This window comes from Mesocricetus auratus, unplaced genomic scaffold (genome assembly GCF_017639785.1).
Source record: "Mesocricetus auratus isolate SY011 unplaced genomic scaffold, BCM_Maur_2.0 Super-Scaffold_100010, whole genome shotgun sequence".
NCBI classification, from domain to species: Eukaryota; Metazoa; Chordata; class Mammalia; order Rodentia; family Cricetidae; genus Mesocricetus; species Mesocricetus auratus.
The window spans coordinates 45,114,753-45,132,528 of record NW_024429194.1 but is presented as its reverse complement, the minus strand read 5'-3'; the positions used below and the strand labels follow the sequence as shown (position 1 = coordinate 45,132,528).

Genomic DNA, 17,776 nt, shown 5'->3' with positions numbered 1-17,776 from the left:
AGTTTCTTTTCTTAGCCTCTGATAGCCGCACATTTTAATTATTTCATTCCTCTAAATTGTCGTTTTTTGTTTATAAAGCAAAACAATGGTTTGAGCCATCTCAACTCTGGAAATTCTTCGTGTTTGCCTTCCTCTATCCTCTCAAGATACACACACTTTCATCCTAAGCAACGGCTTCTTCACCTGTCTGAGCCCCCAGCTACTTTGCTTCTTTACAAAATGAGAAAGCTGGGTTCTAGTGCTTGTAACTAAGAGAACACACACATAAATATTGAGTGCTGAGGGCTTGAGTTAGTCTACTCATAGTTGACCATACAGTGCCGTATGAAATAGTTTGAACAACAGACTTGGGTTATCACAGTTCTGAGGGTTAGGCGTCCAAGGTCAAGGTCAAGATTTTTGGCCAGATTTTCTTCTGAGGACTCTCTCCTCAGCTTGAGATGGCTACCTTCTCATAGCTGTCACATTGTCATTCTTTAATCTGTGTGTCTTGAATCTTCCTTATTAGAACGTCAGTTATATTGGATGCCAGTCCTCATTTTCCATTGATGATTTCTAGAAAGTTCTGTCTCTGAACAGTCACAATACTGAAACACTGACAGGTAGGACTTGAGCATATGAATTTGGAGGCACCTACATGCATTTACCTTTTCTTTTGTTTTTCTGTCCTTTTCAACTTCTCTTGTATTTTTCCTCTCCTTTTCCCTTACCCTCATTCCATATCAGTGGGGCGAAGAGAGACGGCAGGGCCCAGACCACCAGGGTCTGAAGGCAGATCTGTGTCTGCCTCTGAAGCTACAAAGGCCATTTCCCGGCCGTGAGCTGTCAACCAAGACAACAACACTATATTACAGAATTCTTGGGAGAATTCCCTGGCTTCATTCAAACGAAGCTGTTCAGTAGGGGGGGTCACTAAATGTTGGCTCTTAGCATCCTATTTGTCTGGACATGACCATGGAGCTGCACAGAAGAGATTGGTAACACATTCTGGTCAAAGGAGCCTGAGACAGGCACTCTAAGGTAGGAAGATAGCCAAATGTTAGTGCTAGAATGCATCTCTCAGTAAGCAGTATGGAAACCTGTAGAGAGAGATGGTGTATAAGGACAGAGTGGCTTTAGGTGAACTTCTGGGTGATAATCCATCATATAGGATGGAAGTAGAAATCTTTCTGTCACTTCTTCACAAGGCCCAGAATCAACCCTTTGTAGTGAGACCCACAGGATGAAGATGAAAGACACCAAGAGCTGGGATCCTGGGCATAGACATCAGCCTTCTCTGGGGACTCCAGACCCATGGATGGTGCTGGAGAACTGTTTAAGCAGTGAATACCATAATGTAGATAAAAGTTATAAGTACACAGGACAAAAGAAAGGACAAGAGAGTTGCCTCTTGGGGTCTTGTCAACTAGGAAGAAAGAATTTTATGCCAGGAAGAAGCCCTCCATCAAAGCAGGGTAACAGTGATGCATATCTTTAATCCCAGCACTTGACCCGAAAAACTCTACACAGGAAATCCTAGAGCTGATAAACACATTCAGCAAAGTGCCAGGATACAAGATTAACTAAAACAAATCAGTAGCCCTACTATATGCAGATGATAAATGGGTTTAGAAAGAAATCAGAGAAACATCACCCTTTACAATAACCACAAACAACATAAAATACCTTGGGATAACACTAACCAAAAACAAGTGAAAGACCTGTATAGCAAGAACTTTGAGACTTTAAAAAAACTAAAGAAGAGATCTCCCATGCTCTTGAAGAGGTAGGGTCAACATAGTAAAAATGGCAATCTTGCCAAAAGCGATCTAAAGATTCAAAATACCGGCACAATTCCTCACGAACCCTGGAACAACAATAATCAACTTTATATGGAAAAACAAAAGACCTGGGATAGCCAGAACAGCCCTGTACAATAAAGGAACTTCCGGAGGCACCACCATCCCTGACTTCAAGCTCTATTATAGAGCTATAGCCCTGAAAACAGCTTGGTATTGGCATAAAAATAGACAGGTAGACCAATGGAATCGAATTGAACACCCTGATTTTAACCCATACACGTATGAACACCTGATCTTTGACAAAGAAGCTAAAATTATATAATGGAAAAATGAAAGCATCTTCAACAAATGGTACTGGCATAACTGGATTCTGGCATGTAAAAGACTGCAAATAGATCCATGTCTACCGCCATGTACAAAACTTAAGTCCAAATGGATCAAAGACCTCAACATAAATCCAGCCACACTGAACCTCTTAGAAAAGAAAGTGGGAGGTACCCTTGAACAAATTGGTACAGGAGGCCACTTCCTGAACATAACACCAGTAGCACAGACACTGAGATTGAAAATTAATAAATGGGAACTCCTGAAACTGAGAAGCTTCTGTAAGGCAAAGGACAAGTTAACAAGACAAAGGCAGTCCACAGAATGGGAAAAGATACTCACCAACTCCACATCTGACAGAGGACTGATCTCCAAAATTTACAAAGAACTCAAGAAGCCAGTCTCTAAAACACCAAAGGATCCAATTAAAAAGTGGGCTTGGTTATAAAAAGTGAGTTTGGTTATAAAAAGGCCCCCCAAACTCATGTGTTAAAGTTTTGGTCCATAGCGCTATTAAGGGGTGACTGACCCATGACCCATGAAGATGTCAACATTCATTATGTTTTCATCAATAGATTAATCTATTATGCAACCAAATAGGTTGTATTTATATATTTAATAATATATATACACATATACATGTATGTGTATGTATATATTCTATATGTAAATATAGTCTATATGTATGCAACAACTGAAAAAAGGTCATGGTTCTGAAAGAGAAAAAGGGGGTCAATAGGGAGGGTTTGGAAGGAGGAAAGGGACAGGTGAGTGATCTAATTACAATCTCATATTTAAATCTGTTCATGATTTTGTAGCTGAGCGAGCTATTAGGAAGTAGGGTCTGGATGGAGGAAGTAGGTGGTTGGGAGCACTGGGGATGCTTTGAAGGGCATATCTTTTCCCCGCCTCCTTCCTGTTGTTTTTCTCTTCCTGCTTCCTGATCGCCATCTGATAAACAGCCTTGCTCTACAACACTTTTTTACCATAATGTTCTGTGTTATCACAGGCCAACAGCAATGGAGCCTAATGACCATGGATTGAATCCTCTGAAACCCATAAGCCAAAATAAACTTTGTCACAGTGATAAAAACTAGTACCACAGAAATGGACAGCCTAAGTGTGGTGCCACATGGAGGGAGTCCTTACATCTAGGCTGGGGCTGAGAGGTAAGAATACTCCCGTAGGCAGGCAAGGCTGAAGATGGGAAGGCTAAGCTTGGCACCTCTGATGCCACTTCTCGGTCTGTGAAGTCAAGGGAAAAGCGAGGCTGGGAGTGTTACATGGAGCTTTCTACACACGAAAGGGAAGAGATGAGGCATCTCACTCCCTACGCAGCCTCACCTGGGGCAACACACTATAACCCTTGGACACAAGAGTCTTAGCATGTCAAAATTAGCAGTGAGCAGATTTAGGGTCTAAGAATTGATGGAGGACAGACCAACAGAGTTTGCACTTAGGCTGCAAAAACGCCCCCCTGCCGTATCTGAACATCCCAAGCCACAGCCCAAACTCAACTTCTGCCAGTAGTTATAAGAATGCAGGTCTGGGTACCAGCCAAGCTTCTGAGTTATGATTCTTTTTGAAATGTGAGGTCCGACTGCTGTGTATAAACACTGACATAGGGCTGGGGATTCTGCTTACTAGCAGGGCACTCACCTAGCATGTACAAAGCCTTCTGTTCAGTCTCCAGCATTTTAACTAACAACTAATGAAGTAGAATTCCACATTTCAATAGTGTGAACCTCACAGAGCTTACCCGAGGCCCACCAACGGTGCCCTGTTGTCTAGAAACCAAGTAAAGGCCTAAGAAAGAATGGATCTCAAAGACAGTGGGCGCTGCAGCAGCAGACCTTTGCTCCTTCAGTAAAGGGCAGAGGAAAAGGGGGAGGGGGACCTCAACAATAAGAAGGAGTCCAGGAGGGCTAGGGACAGGATGCAGGGTCTTAGAGGTCCCTAAAGCCCAGTGGATCTGAGAGACAGTTTCACAGCCCCAAACAGAATCGTCGACTTTTACTCTTACATACAGGGAGATCAAGGTTTCTCATTGCCTGCCAGAATCGGCCTGCTTCCCTAAGCTCGCACTCTCTATTGTCCTTAGCATTCATACTTTAGGGCAGAGCAACTGAGCAGCTGAGTCACCAGTCTGGGAGGACATCCTCATCCTTCCTTCCTTCCCCTTTGCTCCCCTCCCCTCAACTAATTGTTTCCAGGGCTAGCGCTGGGGGCAGAGTTGTCCAAAGGCCTGCTCTGTTCTCCACCCTGCCCCCAAGCCCCTCTTGAGCTGGAACTAGCTCTTCACTTCCCTACTAAAAGGGCCTTTCATCCACTGCTATTCCCACCACCAAAACCTCAGAAGGAAAGAGGCTTCAAAGTGCTAGCCCGGTTTGATTTCCAGTGTGCGGCAGGTCTCTCTCACCAGCGGGGGCTAACAGGAAGTGCAGGCCCACCATCCCTGGGGTTCCTAGGCTTCTGCTCCTGCCTGCGGAGTTGTCATCTGCTCACAGTAACACTCAAGTCTGCTGTGAGCCTTCCCACTCTGGCTTCTGCTAGAGAAACACACCCTTCAAAGGAGAGCTCCCCCACAGCTCGGGCACTCCCTGGTGCTCCGTAGGGGGTCCCCTTTGGGCAAAGCTGACTTGAGCTTCCTGTGGGTCTTGAGAGCCAGAAGTAAGTCTTCTGTCTTCTTGCCCCTCCTGATGAGATTCCTGTTTCCCCGAGCACACATACCTAAGGAGGGGCTCATCCACAAACCAGCTGCCAAAGTGACTTACCCCCTTGCTGATGACAAAGTGTGTGAAAGGAGGACATGACCGCTCCGAGGTATGGTTGAGGGGTAGATTTTTATTGTGGATACGAGGGAGAGTACAGCCGGAGGCATCTGGAACAGTCCAGAGCAAGGAGGGAAAGTCGTACACTGAGCATGCCCAGTAGGCTGAACCAGGCGATGAAGCAGGTGACGGTGAAAGAGGAAGAGATGAGAGAGACCAACAGAACTAAGAGAGCACGTGGCCGAAATGTCCGGGATATATAGGAATGAGAAGCTGGGGAAGCGAAACTCATGAACTGGAGTACATTTGGGGTAGGGTGGGGTGGAAGCGCTGAGAGGAGCCCCTGGTACGAAGTGAGCCCGAGGACCAGCATCACTTTGGTATGGTAATAGTCACCATCGTTAGACAGCCATTTCCCTGAGTTTCTTTTGGACCTGGCACAAAGGTTATGTTAAAGCCACCTGATTTTAGCGAGGCGGTGGTGCACACCTTTAATCCCAGCATTTGGGAGGCAGAGGCAGGTGGATCTCTGTGAGTTCCAGACCAACCTGGTCTGTAAGACCTATTTCCAGGACCTCCAAAGCTACAGAGAAGCCCTGTCTGGAAAAAACAAAACCAAAACCAAAAAAACAAAAAAGCCACCTGATTTTGTTTGTTTTATTTGTCTGTTCTGTATATCAAAATTGAGATGAATTTTCAGTTTATAGATTTTTAAAACATCTATAGTGTGGTCCTTAAGTCCTATCAGAACTACACACTAAATAGAAGTCAAGATTTCTTCTGCCTTTCATTACCTTCTCATTTTCTTTTTGTTTGTTTGTTTTGGTTTTGTTTGTTTGTTTGAGACAGGGTTTCCCTGTGTAACTTTGGAGCCTGTCCTGGCACTCACTCTCTAGACCAGGCTGGCCTGGAACTCACAGAGATCCACCTGCTTCTGCCTCCCAGGTTCTGGGACTAAAGGCGAGTGCCACCAACACCCAGCGCCTTCTCATCTTCTTAAAAGAGAGATTGGGCAGAGTCCCTGGGCAGAAGCATGTCCTTAACCTGCCTAAACCAAGCATAAATGAAAAGCAGTTCGGCTCTTCAAACATGGATGTGTAACTGTCCACTGAATGGTTGCAAATTGGCTGGATTTTTGACCAATGGGTTTCTGATCCATTTGGAACCATCGTTTGCAACACTAGGTACCTGAGACCTGAAGGCGAGCAGTCAGGAGGGATAATGATCCTGTTTCAAGGACCAACCAAAGAACTGAAGACAAACTTTTATCTTATTTGTTATCCTTGGGTTGTGTTCATTGGTTTGTTTTATTGGGTTTTTTGTTTCATTTTGTTTTCTGTTCTAAATCGGTTACAGTTTCTCCTTGGGGAAACCAGGCAAACTGGAACAAAATGGTGTAGCTCTTCTCAACTAACTTCCTAGGAGCCAAGATATCATATCACTCTTGCTCTTCCCTCTCCCGCTGCTGTCCCACTACACCTAACCAGTTGGGCAAAGCCCCGAGGTGGACACCTTTGCATGCATGGTGCCATCTCTCTAGCCTCGAGCGCCTCATTCAACATCATGCATGATGTTGCTAACTGAAGTGCATTCTCTTGCAGTCCATCATGCTGAGCTTCAGACGCATGGGACTGGACATGGAAGTCCAAGGACCCAATTCAAGCCTCAACTCTTAGTAGTTATATAACATATACCCATTTTTTTAATCACACAGGCAAGTTCTTCATTTAAATTCTAAAATGGAGAAGCTAATCTGGTGTTTTGGGAGGGTTGTACGTTTTCAAGGTCCTGTTGGAGGGGACCTTGAAGTAACAGTGGACAGATCTGTGCCAAGCAGGCCTGATTCTGTCTTACCCATGTCTTTGCTGAGAGAAGCCACCATCTGATTGCAGGGCTTGGCAATGACTTCCTGGATGAGAACAGCATTGTAAGAGCAGCTCCCAACCCTCCTCTTGGTTGCCCAGCGCGAGTGCACACTGAAGTTACTTGGGGAGCCTGAAGAAACATCGGTGCCAGATCCACCTCCCTGCAGGAAATCAGCATGTGGCGTTAAACATGAGTATTTTCATTTTTCCCTGTTTTTTATTTTATGCATATGAGTGTTTTCTATCATGCATGTCTGTGCACCACACATCTGCCTGATGCCCACAGAGACCAGAAGAGGGCATCAGACCCTGTGGGACTTGAGTTACAGACAGTTGTAAGCTGACATGTTGTTGTTGGGAAATTGACCCAGGTACCAAGGAAGATTAGCCAACGCTCCTAACTGTTGAGCTATCTCTCCATCCCAATATGGATTTAAAAAAAAATAGCTCTTCCACTCACATGAATGTGCAGCAACCTTACCTCTGGGTATAGTAATAAAGAGATCAGTCTTCAGATTCAGACTCATCGACTATACAGTAATGAACAGTGTTTCTTGTCCCCATTTACTTATCTGGGGACCAGTCAGTGGAACAGTGTTTTCCAACACACAGAGAAAGTGAAAATACTTGTAGAGCATCCAAAGGGAAGCAAATGAGGAAACGTGACCTTCTCAGGTGCTTCATCCGGCTCAAGAGTAGAAGCAATCACTGTCCATGTGCACTTATATTGCTTTCAAGGCCTGCTTGGTTGAGGGTTTGGCAAAAAAGAGCAAGCCGAGAAATTCATGTCAAATCGGTCTCTAATTGCAAAGTAGAGCTAACAGAGACCTTGGGAAACAATATGCTGCCATCTTCTCATTGCACAGAAGAAACTGAGGCTAGCCAGGCAAAGTAACTGGCTGGAACATACCACACTGGTATAAGCCATTGCCTTCAGTCATAATCAAATGCAAGGTCAAGAGGCTGCCAGCCTTCCTTTTGATCACAGGCAGCCGTGAGAGAGAACACTCCCATCCCTGTCAGCGAACTTGCTTCTACCCCTGTGGATGACACATTGATTCATTGGCGCCACACTCTTGCAGCCCAGGAGGCTGGCCAAAAGACAGCTGTCTTGGAGCACGGGCGCCTGTGGGGAGTGACAGCAAGCAAGTTTCTTTCTTCATTTTCAATCTGGAAAAGCTGCAGTGAATGAGTGTGTACAGAATTAAAGCCAGGACATGGGGACAGAGGTATCGTCAGAGCGCCATTCAAGACAGACAAGCCAACGCTCAGCATGTTGAAGTCGTCTGTCTAGCTGAAGGATCGCCCCCCCAACCCCCGTTCAGTTTATTTCAGATGTGGAAATGGCCGGGGTTTGGGGGAGCTGTTTGGGTCCTGACACTTAAGCTGCTTCTACACTGCTGATTTATAACAGACCCTTCATGCTGGAAACGCCAGTTGCCTCTTTGTATGCAACTCAGACTCCCTCCTTACCCATTCCCAATTCTGTTTCCCCAGTGCTGCATGGAGATGAAAAACCAGAATATAAAATATGGAATCTGCTACTGACAAAGAGAGGCCAGGAAGCCACTGGTTACATGGGTTTGAAAGTGGAAGCCAGGTGCATTCTCTCCAGTATGGCTGCAGACTGTCTTTGAGACAGATGTCGCCCGCTTCCCCCCACCCCTCTGCACCATTCTCTTTGCATAGAGGAGGCGCAGAGTTCCAGCATGGGAGACAATAGGCATTAATATCCATTGGAATGACAGCTGCTTATGACTAGCTCTGCTCAGGACACGTGTCCCCCAAGCAAAATGATTAGTGCTCCAGCAGAATACGGTATTTGTGGATAATCAAACACGAATGGCAGATCGTTTGGACTAATGGAAAGCAGGATTCACATCAACCTTTCTGGAAAGTTCCCACCAAGAATAAATATTAAAGTTAGTTCATCGCAATAGTCGCCTTCCCACTCATAATATGGTGGATTTGTTTAGTGTATCCTGGGAAAACTTACCTGCCTTGCCAGAGTGTTATGAGGATTAATTAATGTTTGTAAAGTGCCTGGAATTCCACTGAAGAAATGTACCTTGTCGATGCAAATTATTATCATTATATAGTGCCTTTCATCCCAGAATCTCAAAGTGCCTCCCCAACAATTAATTAAGCCTCACTACACCCCTGTGAGAGAGTTAAGCATCATTCTGCCCTCACTAATACAGGCAGCGTCTGCACCTGAGTCACAGAGTCTAATGTTCAAGTCGCTCTCCAGGAGGGAATGAGGCTCCATTAGCAACTGTCCCTAAGTGCTTCCTAATACACACTCACTAACAATGCAAGGCAAGCACTATAGAATGATACCTGTGGCCAAAAGGATTTGTTTCATTTTGTTTATTCTTTGTCTGAGCTCCTGGTTTTATTTTTCTCCCTCCCCTGTAAAGCAATAAGATGCTTATTGGATGAGAGCTCAATTAGTAGCTGTAACCAGTTATATTGTACAAACAACACCTTCTACTCCCATTCTTTAGCATCTGAAACTCCAGGCATAAATTTCAGCCTTCCCTCACTAGTCACACCCCTCAAAAGGAGTTAACTTACCTTTACCAAGATTGTTAATGGCTTTAGGAACAGAAGGAACATTTGGATATGTGTTTGCAATCTGGGACCAGTGTGTCTGTCTCACATGTAAGCAGCTCAAGTATGTATAATAATTCTCTTTTCAAGGCAAGTGCAGCAAGTCAGAAACATGAATCCCTTGTATCGGCTCCTTTTAAAAGGAGCCTGGAAATCAAGTACGCATGTGTAGAATTCCAGGGTGCAGTATGTGCTGAAGAAAAATCCACCGCACGGTCTTTACCAAATGCATTTGGAAACAGAACCTTTTGGCATCATTTCTGGACAGATCTCCTTGGGATGCCGATAGCTAGTCATGAAAACTTGGGAGAAAAGTCACGATTTCCAACTCTTCTCCTACCTCAGTGGTGAAGTCGCTGCATGATAGCAGAATCATCTTCTAAGCTCCCTGAAGCTCCACCTTCCTCTTGTGCAGATGTTGGAGCTGGAAGGCCTGGTTTCCAGTGAAGTTGACCATTTCCCACTCATGTTACCTGGAGAAATCACTAGTGTCCTTGAGGTCCTATTTCCTCACCTAGAAAACAGGGATAATGGCAGCAACCCTGCATACTTTCCTCGTTGCTATGTAGATGGAGTGCAATTGTTTCTATGTGGGAGAACTTTGTAAAGTATGAAAGCTATATACATGTAAGAGGCTGGGAATAGCAGGAGTCACGCCACCAAAATAACTCTGTAGTTATAGAAAAACAAACTTGCTCATCATTGTAGTTCACACTGAAGCAGCCCCCTCATAAGCTGTGCTTATGATGGACATTGAATAGCACTGATAAGGAAAACCAAAGCTGAAAATCTGAGTTGCTGGTTGTGCTTTTGTTGGTCTAGCTTCCCCCACCCCACCCTATCTACAATCCTAATTCCATTAAGGAACTCTCCCTTCACACCATGTAATTTGGTTGGGCTTTCATACAAGGAAGGAATCTCACCTACTCCTTCAAATGCAATGAGTAGGTGACCTAGGTTAGCCAATCAGATTATTCTGCCCTTTGGCCTAAGGGCTGGTTATTAACCCAAGAATGGCCATTTAGACTCTTTTCAATGGTTTATGTACAAATGTGCATAGAAAGAAATCCCATTTCCAAGATATTGCTAAGCTGGGAGGATGAGTAGTTTGTCAGTTGAACAAAACCTGCATAGGAATGCTGTTGTGGAATATTATTTTAAGATGTGTTACATTCACTTATGCTGTGGAACATTTGTTTAATGATGCAAAAGATGTGTTGCATTTGATTAACTCTGTGAAGCTGTGTTACTTTGCCTGTCTAACACACCTGATTTGGTCTAATAAAGGGCTGAATGACCAATAGCTAAGCAACAGGCGCTGGCAGGTAGAAGATTAAATAGGAGAAATCTAGGAAGAAAAGATCGTGGAGGGAAAGGAGAAGGAGAGGAGGACTCCAAAGGTCAGCAACCCAGCTACACAGCAAGCCATGGAGAAAGAGGTAAAGAACGTTATATAGAAAGATAGACGTCCATAGGCAAAAGGTAGATGGAATAATTTAAGAAAAGCTGGCTAGAAATAAGCCAAGCTAAGGCTGGGCTTTCATAAGTAAGAATAAGTTTCCATGTGTGATTATTTGGGAGATGGATGGGTGGTAGACCCCCCAAAGAGCAAAAGGTAAACAGAGTTAAAAAAAAAAACAGCCGGGCGATGGTGGCGCACGCCTTTAATCCCAGCACAAGGGAGGCAGAGGCAGGCGGATCTCTGTGAGTTCGAGGCCAGGCTGGACCGATAGCTTCCAAAACAATACAGAGAAACCCTGTCTCATAAAAAACAAAAAAACAAAAAACAAAAAACCTACAGAATGCTACCAAGCAAAGACAAGTCAAAGCCGGAGACAGTCATTTAGAGCACACATATGCTGTAGGACACTGGTTCTATTTATGTTCCTGGATTAAGCTGTGCTATAACTCCTGGTTGGTCCTCTGGCTATATGAATCTATGATTTCCCCTCTATTTAAAGATGATCTCAGTTGAATATCTATTCCTCCCAATAGTGAAAGGCTTAACTAATACAAATCAGTGAACAACAAATAAGACTTACCAGTCTGCTTTGGGGAGAAAGAGAACCACAGAACCTCAACCTCTGACTGGAGGAAGCAACTTTTCTGAATGGTTTCATAGTTCCTATGAAACAGAAAGAAAAAGTGATTTGAAATCACCCTATTTTTCAAAGGCTATAATATAGTAGACCTCCTCATATGCTGGGGTTTTAGAAGTTTAGGGTCAACAGGATATGATGGTAAGTAACTGTTTTTAATCCCAGCACTGGGGGTAGGGAGATAGAGGCAGGCAGATCTCTGTGAGTTCAAGGGTAACCTGATATACATAGTAAGTTTCAGTCCAAACAAGTGAGACCCTGTCAGAGACAAAACCAAAAGCAAGCAAACAAACAAACAAAAAAAAACCAACCTGAGATACATTCTTCCAGCCTGCTTCTTATACTTAATCCCTACTGTCACTACCAACCTTCTCCTGATATGAGTGCATTCATTTGGGTTTTCCCCTCTTCTGCTCCCACCCCATCAGATATCTATTCACACCCAACTGTTCTGACTCTTGCATCTGGATTCCAAATAGGATTCAGTGCTGCTCCATCATCAGAAGGGAAACTCTTTAAATACAAGGTCAGAAACCCCAAATTCTTAGTCCTCTCTCTACTTGGTTGTGTCAATCTGGTAAAACACCTGAGAAAGATGACTTTCTGGAGGAAGGGTTTTCCTTGTGGGGGAGGGGACCGCAGTTTCAGATGTGTCAAGGCATTGTCAACTGACAACAGTGAGTGCTTTTAGGCATGTGACAAAACAAAGACATACGGCAGAAGGACATGGTGGAGAAAAGCTGCTCATCATCTGGGAAGCAGAGAGCAGATAGAGATGAACCATTTTTGTTGTAAGAGAGCACCCTCAAAGACAGCCTCAGTGACTCACTTTCTTAACCAGCTCTACCCCCTAAGCCCCTATTTATCCAAGGATTTACATGTGGATTAGCCCACTAATAATGTTAACACTCCTGCCACCCAATCACATCTCAGTGTCACCACAGTTGAAGACGAAGCCTTCAACAGATGAGCCTTAAGGACATCTTGTATCCAATAATAACATTTATCTATTATGGGAGTTGTGGATTTGTTAAATTGCCATTGGTTGTGATGTTACTTACAATATTTAAGGGAAGGGTAAGCCACAAAAGAATGAGTTTCTCTTCTTTTCTCTCTCTATCTCTGTCTCTCTGTGTGTGTATGTATGTATGTTAACTCATGGATTTTTGTTGACTGGATTGAGATATCTATATACTAGAGTACGTGGCTATCAGCTCCCTGTCTATGTCCAATGGCTTGGGTTTTAATAATGGCAAACTGCATGACTTTGGGCTAAATAATAGCTCTATGTGTTTGACTCTTCTTATCTATAAAGGGGAGAACAAAATTAAAACCCCAACATCATTATTGTGAAAACTGAATAGACTTGCTCTAGTAGAGTGTTGGAACAGTGCCTGGATTGTAGCAAACTCTCAACTGATGTAATCTGGTGTTACTATGAATGACATCCAGCCTTCAGTACACTTTCAGCTATGAGTATAGACATAGAATCAGTCAGAAATTCTCTACCACACAAGATACACTTCATATTTCTTTAGTCTTTAGCCGAGAAATTCAGATACTGTTTCTACACACTGAATCGCTGTCTTAAGGCGTTGGACAGCAAATGGCATGCTCATGTAAGATGATCATTTTGTATGACCACAATGGCAAGTCACAGATGTCATCCAGAGACACCTAATGGAAGCCCTCAAGATGAATCTGAGGACACTGCTCATGAAGCTACCATGAAGAATGGCAGTGCTCTTATTTCCCTCTCTCTTTCTTCCCTCCCTCCCTCCCTTCCTCCCTCCCTCCCTTTCTTTCGTGTGTGTGTGTGTGTGTGTGTGTGTGTGTGTGTGTGTGTGTTTACCAATAATTTCTTCGGGCTTGCTATTTTGTGAACATTTGCTTTTCTTTACCATGCCCCCATGGCTGGTTTTCAGCCTATATTTTTGGGCACACTCTTTTCTTTTTCACCCTGTTGCCTTCCCCACCAGCCTTCATTTAATCTTTGCTCACATCCCTTTTGCCTGCATGAGAAACGTAGCTTGATGTGAGTGTCAAATGGATGAAAGGTTTCTCCTGGTAAAGCTAGTTCATGTGTCCTTGGGGTTCTCCCTCAAGGTACCTTCTGACCTACATGCACTTCATTCGTAGAGCGTTGAAATTTGTTCAGCTTGCTAACAAGTCGGAGACTATTTACAGAGCAGAGACGAGTCAAATGGGGAACATGAACAGATGGAGAAGAGCCAGTTGTTGCGCTTCAAGTACATTTCCCACGCTGGAATGTGTCAATGCCTGGCGGTACACACTGCTTGCAAGTCACCCACATAGTAGAAAACTGATTTCATTTACTAACAAGCGCCTTTGTTTTGCCATTACATAATCATAAATGTGTCCCAAAGAGGAACCATTAGAATGTAAGCCAGGGCAAGCAGCCAGCCAGACATGAGTTCTAGTCCTATTATGGAACAGGACCTACCATGTTCCTACAAATCCTTGGTGGCCTTTCAGGACTGGGACAGGGCCATGCTGTGACACCACTCTTGTCTGATGACTTGTCTTCCATCTCATTGTCTGGTGAGCCAGATTCCCAGGCATGTGGGAAGGGATATGTGAGGGATAATTGACATTGATGCCCTGAGGTGGCCAGACCTATCCCAACCCGTACACCATGCCTATTCCAGCAAAATTACTGCTCTAATAACAGAGCTCAGCACAGCTTGATAAGGGCCTGAAGAGGAACCCTTGCCCCATTTCCCCCCAAGGCCTTGCTGTTAATCTCTACAAGCTGAAAGAGCAAATTGTCAGCAATCCACTTAGCAGGCTCTAAACACTGCCATTGCTGCATCCACCCTAAGGAAGAAAATCGCTTTCAGGGGTAGATGCATCTCAAGAAAGTTGACTACAAAATGGATTTCTGTAAAAGAGAATTCCATTTTCTCTAGACTTCCATTACAACATTGGAAAATTTGTCACACTGGGGGAAAGAATCCTCACAGGAGATGAAAAAAAAAAAAAGAACATCTGGGATGAAAGGAAATTAAGAAAAAGCTATCTATCACATTGGCACACTCTCCTTGGAATATGCTGGAGCCAACTGGGAAGCACAGACTTGATCTCTGTATCTCAGATCGTCTCTAGCGTCTGGAACTCATGACACCCGTAGGCCTTACCAGCACCTTCCATCTTCTGTCTCATCTGTTGTAGGATTTCCTCATGATTGAAAGTCCCATTCCTGTGTTCTTACACCTCACAAGGCTTGGTATTGCTCCCCATGTTGGTCGAGTGTGGCTTTAGACCGAAGCATGGCATCTTACTCACTCACTACTTTATACCCCACTCCATTTCTGTGATAATGTGATATGGCTTACAGGCAAAAAGGGGACATTTGTGTTTGGGGCTCAATTGTACTTGTTTCCTTTTTCCTTGCATTTCAGGTCCAAGTCTATTTACTTGCCCTAATCAGGTAAATTTTGACATTTTAATATCATGAGCCCTAACACTAAATATTAAATACCAATGGGTTTTTGTTGGAAGAGTCCGAGAGGTTATTTAACCTACCACCCACCCAATTCAACCCCTACCATCCCCATTCCTGGACACAGTCATTTCTGTGTTTGAAATGAGTTCCTGAAAGGCCACATAGAGCTTTCTTCATGAACTGGCCCATGAGATGTCCTCACTGAAAACAAAATCATTGATTTTCCAGTAGGCGAAGTTCTTCTCCAGGAAGACTCTCACCCATTATTTGGATCATTCCCTACTGGTAACAACAAAAGACAAATTTACATGAGACTTGAGGCATTTCCAGCTTCTTTCAGCTGGTCTCTACATGAGGCAACAACAGGAATTTGCTCTCTGAACCCCAACTTTGTGCCACTTCCCCACCTTCAGATGAAAATCGCTCATTATTTGTCACTCACTCTCTGAATCAGTGGAATTTTCTGGACCCTGTCCGCAGAATCCCCCTGCCCTTGAACTTCCTTTTTTGTCATCTATTCCTACTTATTTCCGCTTTTTAAGTGAATAAGGCCACAAATAGCCTATCATCGTCCTTTCATAAGGGTTCCATGTGGTCCAGGACACGTGGATAACAGCTCAGCTCTGACAGTCTGAGTCAGAGACCTCTGATCTCTCCCTATACTACCCCATGGAGGTGAGGTCAAGAGCACCTTATGCTATTGGTCTCCTTCAGACCTGTAGCAAATGCCACCTGTCCCTTCATTATAGGTCACATATAATGCAAAACTGGAGAGCTGTGTATTTGCTAGTTCAAGATGGCTGTCTCCTAAATCTCAGAGGTCTTTTTGGCTCAAAGACTGAAGCAGCATGGCTCACCTGCAGTCGGACCCTGCTGGCCAGCAGTTGGGAGCCTTGACCTGGCATGTGCCATTCTTGTGGAGACAGCACAGAGAAATAACCAGACTGCGTGATGGCCCCTCCACGTATCCACTGACAGTTGGCATGTGGTGCTTCTCACATCTCACTAGCCTCTCATATGCCACTTCTGACATCAAAGGTGTAGACGACAACACTATTCCCTGAAGAAGGACATGTGCCCAGCAAAGGACAGGTGAAGCACATAGAGCAATAATATAATCTGGCTCCATTGGTGACATTCTAGTTTTGGAAAGGCTCCCGCTGGGGACCTAATTTGTTTATATCGAGTATACATAAGCTATTGGGTTTCTCTGACTAGGTTGTTGGAACATGGGCTTAATTCCATTTCTTCTTCTCCATGCCATGCCATTCACCCTCTGCCTCCCCACCCCTGCACTACCCAGCACCTGGGCCTTCATTGCCAGGTTTTCCGGTGTGTACTATCAGTCTGCCCTTCAAAGGCTTCCTCTTATGCTCAAAGGAAGAAGTGGTACTCTTGCCATCCTCTGTGTCCTTGGCTGGGTAAGCCTCAAGTCCTCATGGTAAAAGGAGGAAAAAAATGATCTGGACTTTGGGGAGCACTTTACTTTTGTGTTTTCTCTCTCTCAACATATACACCCACACTCTCTCTCTTTCTCACTCTCTCACTCTGACTCTCACCGTGTGTGTGTGTGTGTGTGTGTGTGTGTGTGTGTGTGTTCTATACTTCTCTTTGCTTTGACCTCAGTGGATAAGAAAGTTAATTTCCCTGCTTGATCACCTGTGCATCCCCTGCAGGGTACCGTTCACATCCACTGAGCTGATTGACTCATCCCATCTCCTCTATTTCTCCTCCACATTTCCCCTTCAGTTCCTAAAGAGCTACTACTTCTGTATAATTCTTGGGACCATCCTTCTTCCAGGAGAAGCCTGGTTCAGATAAACATTCTTAGGTAGAGGAAGAACATTGCATTCTTCCTTAGCATTGGCTTGATATTTCAGATCACTGTGCACCCCCAACCCTAATTTCCTTTATGCCATGTATTTCATAGGAAGAGCCTAGAGTTAACACCCCTAGATCATGCATAATAAAAACTTGCATGTTCTGGGACATGCTCCTATGTACTAACTGCCTTCCTCTAGTCACATAAAGAACTCCAGTCTGGATTCCCTCAAACCATTCCCTCTTAAAAGTCCCTAGGCCATGTGACTTACAGGGTATGCCACCAATGAGGAATGTTGCCATTAGCCCAGCTCAAAAACCTACTTAAGCTAAGATATGCACTTGTCTTGGTTTCCACCAAAAAAAGTTGTGACCTTTTGTCTCTCAGAATTCTTGAATGCCTATCCTTAGACCTAATCCTGCATCTTTGGGATAAAAGATGCTAATCTACAAATTGCCAGGCTCTTTCTTCCTAAAGATGGACAAAGCCAACTACTTCAAATGATAAAAGAACATGCCCTAAGAGAAGCCTATTGATAGAGATGTCCAAGGTGCTCAGGCTCTTTGGAGAACTATGGAGAACATCTAAAGAACTGTGGAGTGAAAATACCAGTCATCCAGGAAGACCAACCCATGCCAGAACACTGCCCCCCCCACACACAGTGAGAGTCAGAGCGAGAGAGTGAGAGAGAGAGAATGTGGGTGTATATGTTGAGAGAGAGAAAACACAAGAAACAGAAACCCAGAAAGTTAAGCAGAGTATGTTGATTACCTTTCCATGGCTGTGACAAAAATGCCTGATCAAGTGCACCCAAAAAGAGAAAATTTATTACAGTTCACTTTCCCAAGATTTAGTCCATAATTGCTTGGCCTCATCACTTTGGGCCTGTGAAGATAGTGGCCCTCATGGTATGAACAAATGGCAGAGGGAACATTCAGGAAGCAAAGAGAAATAGGAGAAACTGCCAGGATCCCACATCCCCACAGGCACTTCCCCAGCGATTCAGTTTACTTCCTCTAGATCCCCACCTGCTAA

At 44.2% G+C, this 17,776-nt stretch overlaps 1 long non-coding RNA gene across 1 annotated transcript; it reads right to left on the bottom strand.

The window, feature by feature from the left end:
- Positions 1-5,882: 5,882 nt before the first annotated feature.
- LOC110340953 lies at positions 5,883-11,484 on the bottom strand. The gene is made up of 3 exons (XR_002382804.2): positions 11,397-11,484; positions 9,695-9,868; positions 5,883-6,902 (listed from the first exon to the last, which is right to left on the bottom strand). It is a non-coding gene; the product is annotated as an uncharacterized LOC110340953 (long non-coding RNA).
- Between the last annotated feature and the right edge of the window lie 6,292 nt (positions 11,485-17,776).